We start from the raw sequence: 8,364 nt of genomic DNA, 5'->3' as shown, positions 1-8,364 counted from the left end.
ATCTAGTTATGCATTTGGCTAGCGAAGCCAAAGTTACTGGCCCAGTTCATTATCGTTGGATGTATCCCATAAAGAGGTAACACATATATTAACTTGGTCTATTTGGTTTTGTTTAACATACCAATTTCTTGTTGTTGATCCTGGGTTTGTCAATAGGTACTTGTCAAGACTTAAGTCCTACGTGCATAATAAAACTTATCCAGAAGGCTTCATTGCAAAAGGGTATATAGCAGAGGAATGCTTAATATTCTGCTTACGCTATTTTAAATCTGTTGAAATTGCATTCAATCGGCCTGTAAGGAATGTTGAGGAATCCATGGGTGCGGTGGTGAGTAGAGAGGGCTTTGCCTACTTGGATGGAGAGGGCTTTTCAACTATTATACGAATCAAAGGTCTGGATTGTGGCTTTGGTTTTTCTCTCAACTCATACCACAACTATTATTTACATTCTCTAAATTTATATTCTTTATGATTTCCTTGATTTCTTCTTTTCATTTGCTAATATGGGTATTTTGGGTTTCTTTTCTTCTAAAGTTTTGGCTGCTGGGTATGGAGTTGTGTTTAGTCAAGTAATGTTTGTTTTGGTAGCCAAAGTGGTGATTTTTTTGAGGAAAAGCAAAGCTGTTTGAAGTGGAGTGACTAAAACAAAACTTGAAGAGAGAGAGTGTGGGAGGTGGTGAGGGAAAGTTTGGGATGGAAGCGAAGGGAGCCGAGAGTTTTTCTTTGCTCGGTTAATGGTTCTCTACATGATGGGAGAGAAATGGGTGGCTTGGCTAGGTATGTGTCTCTCTCCTAATTTTCTGATTTGCCTTCCCTAAAATTCCTAGATCGGTATATCATCCTTCTCATTCTCTTATTTTTAATCTCCTTTAAATCCCCTCCTCTCTAGAATGATTAGATCTGTGTACATTTGATTACAAGTTCGTTAGTAGAAACTTTGGAGAATAGAATTTGTATTTTTTTTTTCTGAGTTCTAGAGTAGCTTACAATATAACTTACCTAAAGCTCAGAGCGGCAAAAATCTTAGTTATGTGGGAATGTTTTGTTCCTTTGGCTTCTTGGGGTTTGTAATTGATATTTAACATTGTATATATTATTAGCTTTTCATTTTGCTAGCAATTTGGGAACTTAATAAGAAACTAAAAATTGATTATTGATTTGTTCATCAATTAGCCTTCTTATTTTATGATTTTCAGTGTGTGTGTATATATATATATATATATATATTTCTCTCTCTCCTAATTTTCTGATTCGCCTTCCCTAAAATTCCTAGATCGGTAGATCCTCCTTCTCATTCTCTTATTTTTAATCTCCTTTAAATCCCCTCCTCTCTAGAATGATTAGATCTGTGTACATTTGATTACAAGTTCGTTAGTAGAAAATTTGGAGAATAGAATTTGTATTTTTTTTTTCCTGAGTTCTAGGGCAGCTCACAATATAACTTACCTAAAGCTCAAAACGGCAAAAATCTTAGTTATATGGGCATGTTTTGTTCCTTTGGCTTCCTGGGTTTGTAATTGATATTTAACATCGTATGTATTATTAGCTTTTCATTTTGCTAGCAATTTGGGAACTTAATAAGAAACTAAAAATTGATTATTGATTTGTTCATCAATTAGCCTTCTTATTTTATGATTTTTAGTATATATATATATATATATATTTCTTTTGTGTGTGTCATTGGCTATCAATGAATCAAATCTTGTCCGTAATTTGCTTTAATGAAATGATGGAGGCATTCATTGCTTGACCTGGGGATGAAACAGTCTAATGATTATCTTGAGGGCATGGAGAACTGAAAAAAAAAAAAAAAGTAATTGAAATTTACTATTCTGGTTGGAAAAGTAATAGGATTTAAAGCTGCTCACTCTTAGTGTTGTACGATGGTTACTCACACCATCAGAGCACACTCCTAAAATTATTGCACTTGCACAAAAGGCTTGTTTTGTTGAATTTTTTGTGTAGTTTCGAGAGATACTTATATGATGATATGTGTTTGATTTTACATTTATGTAATTCAAGAAAGTGGTCTAGGTGGCCTCAACATTGGTGGTTTGATTTGCATGGTGGAAAATTTGATACGCAAAGTCGAAAACAGAACCACCGTCCAGCATTCATTACCAATCTGAGTCGCTTTGTACTTATCTTCACATGATTGAGAGTTGAGTTATTTGCTTCAAAGTTGGCTATATAATATGCATATGGGTGTTAGTGGACGCTAAATTGAAAAAAATTTCTAAGGCTTTGCTTACCCTTCCAAGTAGTTGCAAATCTATGTTTATTCTCTATGTGGTTGAATGCCTTGCTAATCAATTTGCTCAAAATTTTATGAATTTTGGCTAACCATTTGTGGCAACACATCCTCTAGAGATAACAAAGGGGAATATAAATTATAGATCTTGATAATCATCTCAGCCATTTTTCTTATTTGTCATTTTTGAATAATTCATCAATATTTTATAGGTTGTTTTATCTATTGAATACATGGTTGTTGATGCTTGTAATTGTATAGTTTATGCTCATGAATTTTCATTTTTTCCTTGGAGGGAAATGCACTGAAGACCACTGAGCGGACATATCAGCTGGCACATGACTTGCAGGAGAAGAATGAGGACTTGTCTGCTCTAGAAAATGGTATGCAGAGTAGCAACAATATTTTCTAGAGAGTGAATTTATAAATTATTGCTTCCTTGCTAGCATTTATCTGGTTTTTCATTAGACAATTTGTTATTGCTATACGACTTTATCTTTATGGCCCTGCTTGCATATGAAGGGCTGAATAAATTCCCAATGGTTCATCTACTTAGCTTGTACTAGCAAATAGTTGCTGAAACTTTGAATTGGCAATTCTTGGTGGTGATATATACATGCTAGCCGAATAGAAAAACCAAAAGATAATAATATATACGTCTTTGTTGAGATTCCTTGAGCTATGAAACTAAAGCTCTGTATCTCTTCAAAGAACAATCACATAGACTACAAGTAAGTATTTTTAATTGATTATTCATTTCATTGTTCAACTTCTAGCTGCTGAGGTGAAGTTAAATTGGATGATACAACTAGATTCATTTGCCTATAAATTAATGTCTTTTATTTGAGAAGGATATATCAGTGTTTCATTTGCATATAGTAAAATTAATGTATTTTATTTTTTGAGAATTAATGTCTCTTTTGATTTGATCAATGTAAATCTCTATGTACTTTAAAAATCAAATATGGGTATTAACCATTCTTGATTTCTTCTTTTCATTTACTAATATGGGTATTTTGGGTTTCTTTTCTTCTAAACTTTTAGCTGCTGGGTATGGAGTTGTGTGTGCATGGGTTTCTCCTTTCTAAGGGGAGAAGATATTGAAAGAGGGAGAGAGAAACAGATCATAAAGAAAGCGGATTTGGTTCCATCTTTGGTATTTTCGGCTAACACACTATAGCTAAGTGCTCTCGCTCTCTCTCTCTCTCTCTCTCTCTATAATATTCCCACTTTGAAGTTTCACTAATCATAATTTGGTTCCATTTTTGCCTAATCCCATGTCATTCTCTCTATTTTTTAACAACGGGAAAAAATGGACTAATGATACAGACCAATACACCAGAGACAAAACCGATTTTGCCAAAAAGAAAAGCTACCTACTCCAATCGATTGTAAAGTTGCTGTTTTTCCATCAATTTCATAGCAAAATTTGTGCTTTATGTTTCTCCCTATACACATAAATGAATGATCCTACCTGTAGAAAGAATTAAAAAAACCATAAAAATTATAATGTTCTAGAAGAATATATCAATTGTTGGTGTTTTTGTTTCCGGTAATGGTGGTGGTGATGTGGTTGGTCATGGGGTTTGTAATCTTCCTCTTTTTTTCTTTTTCTTTTTTTGGTTTAAACAAATTTTTTGGAAGTGCTAATTTGTTATATTCGATTTGCAGCCACCAAGCTGAGCTATTTGATTCAAAAGTAGTGACTAATCTTTTGGATATCATCCTCACAAAGGTAAGGTATGCTTTGTGTTTTTGATAAAAATGTTAGGTCTTTGAAAAAAAAAAAAATATATATATATATTTATTTATATTTGCAAATATTTGATATATTGATTCTAGGCATAATGTGATCAGTGATCTGTAATCAAATCAATTTTCACTCAAATTAATCTCTTTTCTTCTTGTATAATAAAAAGAGCGAATGCTCTTTCTACAGTGATTTTGATTTGGTTAAGTTTTGTCCTTTTGTTGAGCTAAAACGGTGCGTTTGGTTGAGGATAATAACCAAATGAAGAGAGAGAAACCGAGAGTGAAAGGAGTGAGAAAGAGTGTTCCAGAACCTGCTCCCTTAAATCAAATTTCTATCCAAAAACAAAACCTTAGGAGACATAGAGAGTAGAAATCACACAACCTGAGACCAAGCAGTGATTTTCATGGCAAAATAATGCTCAGGTTGGTATTTCTTAGTCTTAGATCAAGATCCACACCTCTCCTCAAAACCTCTTTTCCTTTCCATGGGTCTAATTTTTGGGGGGCAAAATATGGGTTCTTTAATACTTTCTAGGTCAAGCATCTGCTTGGGAAAAAAAAAAAATTCTTGGGTTTTTTCAATTCAATTAGTAATAGAAAAATTATGCCATATAATTGATATTTGACATGTACATGTTTTTACCTTTTAACTTTTGCTATTCAGCTAGCGATTATGGACTGTGGCTATGATTTGTTGAGCTTCTTTTAGTTGTGAAACTGAAGCTCTCTTTTTCCAAAGACTACTGATCACACATACAGTAGGTAAATCTCTTTTTAACCTTTTTTTTTCCCCACTTTGATTCATTCATTCCTTCTATTTGATTGTGTTTTCTTGATAAACTTTTTTCCAATTTCCTATTCTGTTTTTTCTTAATAGAACAACATCATGATGAGGTCAGATTTTCAAGGTTCGAGGACATGAAAGTAAATGTCCATAAGGTTCTTTTCCTCTCTTTCTTCTTTTGATTTTATGATGTGAGAAGATAATATTGAATTGCATGTGATTGAGTTAGTAAATAGGATTTGGGATGGGTGAATTTTTTGCATTCAAAGTTTCAGTTTTTTATAAGAGTGCTTATGCATATACATGTTTGTGAAAATGCCAAAAAGGGCTATTTTATATTTTTTGTTCTCTGCGCATTATTTTTCATTTCCTTACCTTAGTTATGTAATAGGTCATGGTAATGTTTTTGATGTGTTTGGATTTGGTTAGCTTCTTGTCATGGCAATAGCTATGCTTTGCCATGCTTGGCCGAGCTTTGCATTTTGAGGATAATGTCTTAATTCTTCAAGAAAAGAAAAAAGAAAAAAAAAGGATAAATTGTTGATATAGGTCTATATGCATGTTTGTCTTGTTTGTGAAGTTTAGGCCGTGTTATTGAGTTCATGACAGCTTATCCACAATGTGTTGATGGGTTGTTTGTCCAACAATTCTTTATGTACTTTAGCCTTCTTGTGTAAGCTCCCTTTGTTAGATCATGTCTTCATCCATGATGAACAACATCTTGGCCACTAAAAGTAATAAAATTTTTGAACATATTGAATTGCCAAGTCTTATCAATTTGAAAATAGAATTATTACACTTTAGAACACACTGCATTTACAATAAAGAACAAACTAACTCTATGCCGCTTTACCAGACCAGAAACATAATGCTTATTAAGTATCAACCAAAAGAAACTTTCAAAGTTTCTATGACAAACCTGACAGAACAAAAGGGCCCAAACATTAAGAGTAAAAAAATAAATGCAATGAAATGTAGTGGAAAAGAGCAACAAACCCTTATTTTTCTTAAGCTTGCAAGATTTCGCGTGGTCAGAACATCTAGAGTTGTCCATGAGCGAAATTGAGAGTTACTCTTGCACAATGGTTAGAACAAGATACAACTAATTTACAGTTCGGCAAATAATATAATACATAATAATACAGCTTGTAGAGTTGTTGTGCCTCCCAGTTGTTATGAAGAATCATTAGTTCAAGTTTGTTTTCTTGCTTGTCTTCTAGAAAGACTTGTTATATGAATTGGCATTTGGTGGAGTTTTAAATGACAAAGATGAGTGTTTTCACACTATCTCATGTAATCAGTATTCATGGTCACTACTATGACGGAATGTTCCCTTTTTATTTTTTCTTTATCACCTTATTGATATTTTGATGTAATTTTAAGGAAAATTCAAAGCTGGTATTAGTTCAGAGAATTTGGACTGATGCGTACAACAGATACTCTAAAGCTATTGGTAGACATCATAAAAGCAACCGTAGTGATTTCAAAATTTTATTTTTTGTATTTGCTAGCTTATTAAAATGTCCATACTCCTTATCCTCTCTTCTCGAAGAAATTGAGAAAAAGGTAAGAAAAAAGGATTAGGGATATGAATTTTGAAGTTCTTGGATATCTAATCTTTCTCAAATATAAAGAAATTATTCTAATTTGGTCTTTTGTATATATGGAAGCTATTTTGGACTTTGGTTGCTTCAATGATGGTATATATAAAATCTCTCAATTTTGATTTTCAAAAATGCAAATATGCACAACTTCAAACTTTTTCCTCTAAATCTTCATGCTGGCTGCACTCCAAGTTATGGATTCTACTTGTTTTGCTTGATTGGATTTAATTTTATATGTTTTTTCAATTTAAGTATATCATATTTTTGCAAGTGTTATTTCAGGTGTACTATCTGATTGTGTCAGTTAATTTAGCTTCATTGTGTTACTTCAACATATCTAAACTGGGTGTTTGCCTTTTGTTTCAATTTTTATTTTTATTTAGAATTTTATTTGGTTGTCACGCTTGGAAAGCTAGAATGGTAATATATGGTGTTTTATTTGTTACCTAACATTGATTTTTTTTTTCTTGCTTAAAAGGGTGTTCACTAGAACTAAGCAAGCTAAAATGTAAGATGATATAGAAAGTAGTATGAATAACAAAAAACAACCTATGACACAATAGAAACATTTAAGCATAAATTACAAAAAACTCTTTTATTTGCGCTTTGTATGGCTAATTTTAGGATTTTTTTATTAAATAACTATAAAAGCCATCCTGGAATATTTTCTGTTGTGGGTTAGTGTTTTCTGGGTCTGTTAGTGTTTTTTGGGTTGATGTTCTAGGTTTTTCTCTTTTCTGCTTGGTCTGCTTGTGTTTTCTGGGTTACTATTCTGTGTTGTTCTAGGTTTCTGCGTTGAGTTTTCTTTTCTGGGTTGCTGCATTTTCTGGTTTCTGGGTTGCTGCACATTTTCTGGTTGCTGCATTCTGTGATTTGTGGTGGAGAGAACTCAAGTCTCTAAATTTAAGTTTGATCAAATCCTTATTTTAGTTTAATTAAGTGTACTTATTTGGTTATAGGATGGAATCAAAAATATTGAAAGCTTTGTCAAGCTCTTCGCTGATAAGAACTCTCTCATCCAAGTAAGAGCAATAAAGTTGGACACCCCTGCAGAACCGCGCTATAAGTTCAACATCATTGCCATTCATGATTCACCTCAAGAAAATCCATGAAAATGAAGTTCAAAAAGAACTATGTAATGCAAGACATCTCCCTTTGGAACTGTGTAAAAAAAAAATAGGCACATACAAAAGACAAATAGATACATTATTCATATATAATGTATCACTGTCTTTTCATATAACTAAATGAAGTCATCAAAACATTACCTCATTTTTGTTACTCCATTATGTGCCTATTATTAGAAATTAACATTTTGGGTTTCTTTTTACATATCATATATACTTATCATATGGTGCTTTTCAAAGCACATGTATATATTTGAAGTATGTAAATCATATATACTTATGATATCATCCACATGAATATATTTGAAGTATGTACAACCTATATACTTATACTATGGTGCATTTCAAAGCACATGTATATATTTGAACTTTGTTAATATATTATGTTATGATGTATTATATTAGTTAGCTATTATAATCTTTGTATTTCTTTCAGATGCTTTCAATTTAATGTCCCTTTTGATAACAAAATACATATGCACTTTAAAAATTACTTTAAAAATTAATTGATTTATATTTTGCCTCAATGTTGAAAATATAATTAAAATTTAAACTTACTTATTTTTGTTTTTTTACTAAAGTCAGTACGTGCCTTGCACATGCGGCCCAACGTAGTATTATAAAGCGTCACTTCCGCTTTCCGGTTCCCTATTCGGTTGGCTTACGTCCTTTTTCTGACCAGTGATTCACTGATTTGTAAGTTTCTGTCAAGTTAGTTCCTCTTGTTTTTTTTTTTTGGAAGGAGAGTCAAGATTCCCTTTTCTGAGTAATCCATGTCTTTGAGAGTGTGTTGCCCCCCACTGTGTTGCATTTCGAGCAATTACTGGATGGCTCGGATGAAAAGTT

At 32.5% G+C, this 8,364-nt stretch overlaps 1 long non-coding RNA gene across 2 annotated transcripts; it reads left to right on the top strand.

Moving 5' to 3' along the window:
- Positions 1-306: 306 nt before the first annotated feature.
- On the top strand, positions 307-7,930 carry LOC112006420 (uncharacterized). 2 transcript variants are annotated; one of them, XR_010629678.1, is made up of 8 exons: positions 307-392; positions 535-777; positions 2,547-2,634; positions 3,296-3,435; positions 3,923-3,986; positions 4,668-4,765; positions 4,881-4,942; positions 7,351-7,930. It is a non-coding gene; the product is annotated as an uncharacterized LOC112006420 (long non-coding RNA). The 2 variants fall into 2 exon arrangements; XR_010629679.1 differs by lacking the exons at positions 307-392; positions 3,296-3,435 and having other exon boundaries at positions 635-777.
- The last annotated feature ends 434 nt before the right edge of the window (positions 7,931-8,364 follow it).

Source organism: Quercus suber, unplaced genomic scaffold (genome assembly GCF_002906115.3).
Source record: "Quercus suber isolate HL8 unplaced genomic scaffold, Cork oak 2.0 scaffold_108, whole genome shotgun sequence".
Classification (NCBI taxonomy): Eukaryota; Viridiplantae; Streptophyta; class Magnoliopsida; order Fagales; family Fagaceae; genus Quercus; species Quercus suber.
Note: the sequence above shows the minus strand (reverse complement) of the source record. Positions and strands in the feature narration are given on the sequence as shown.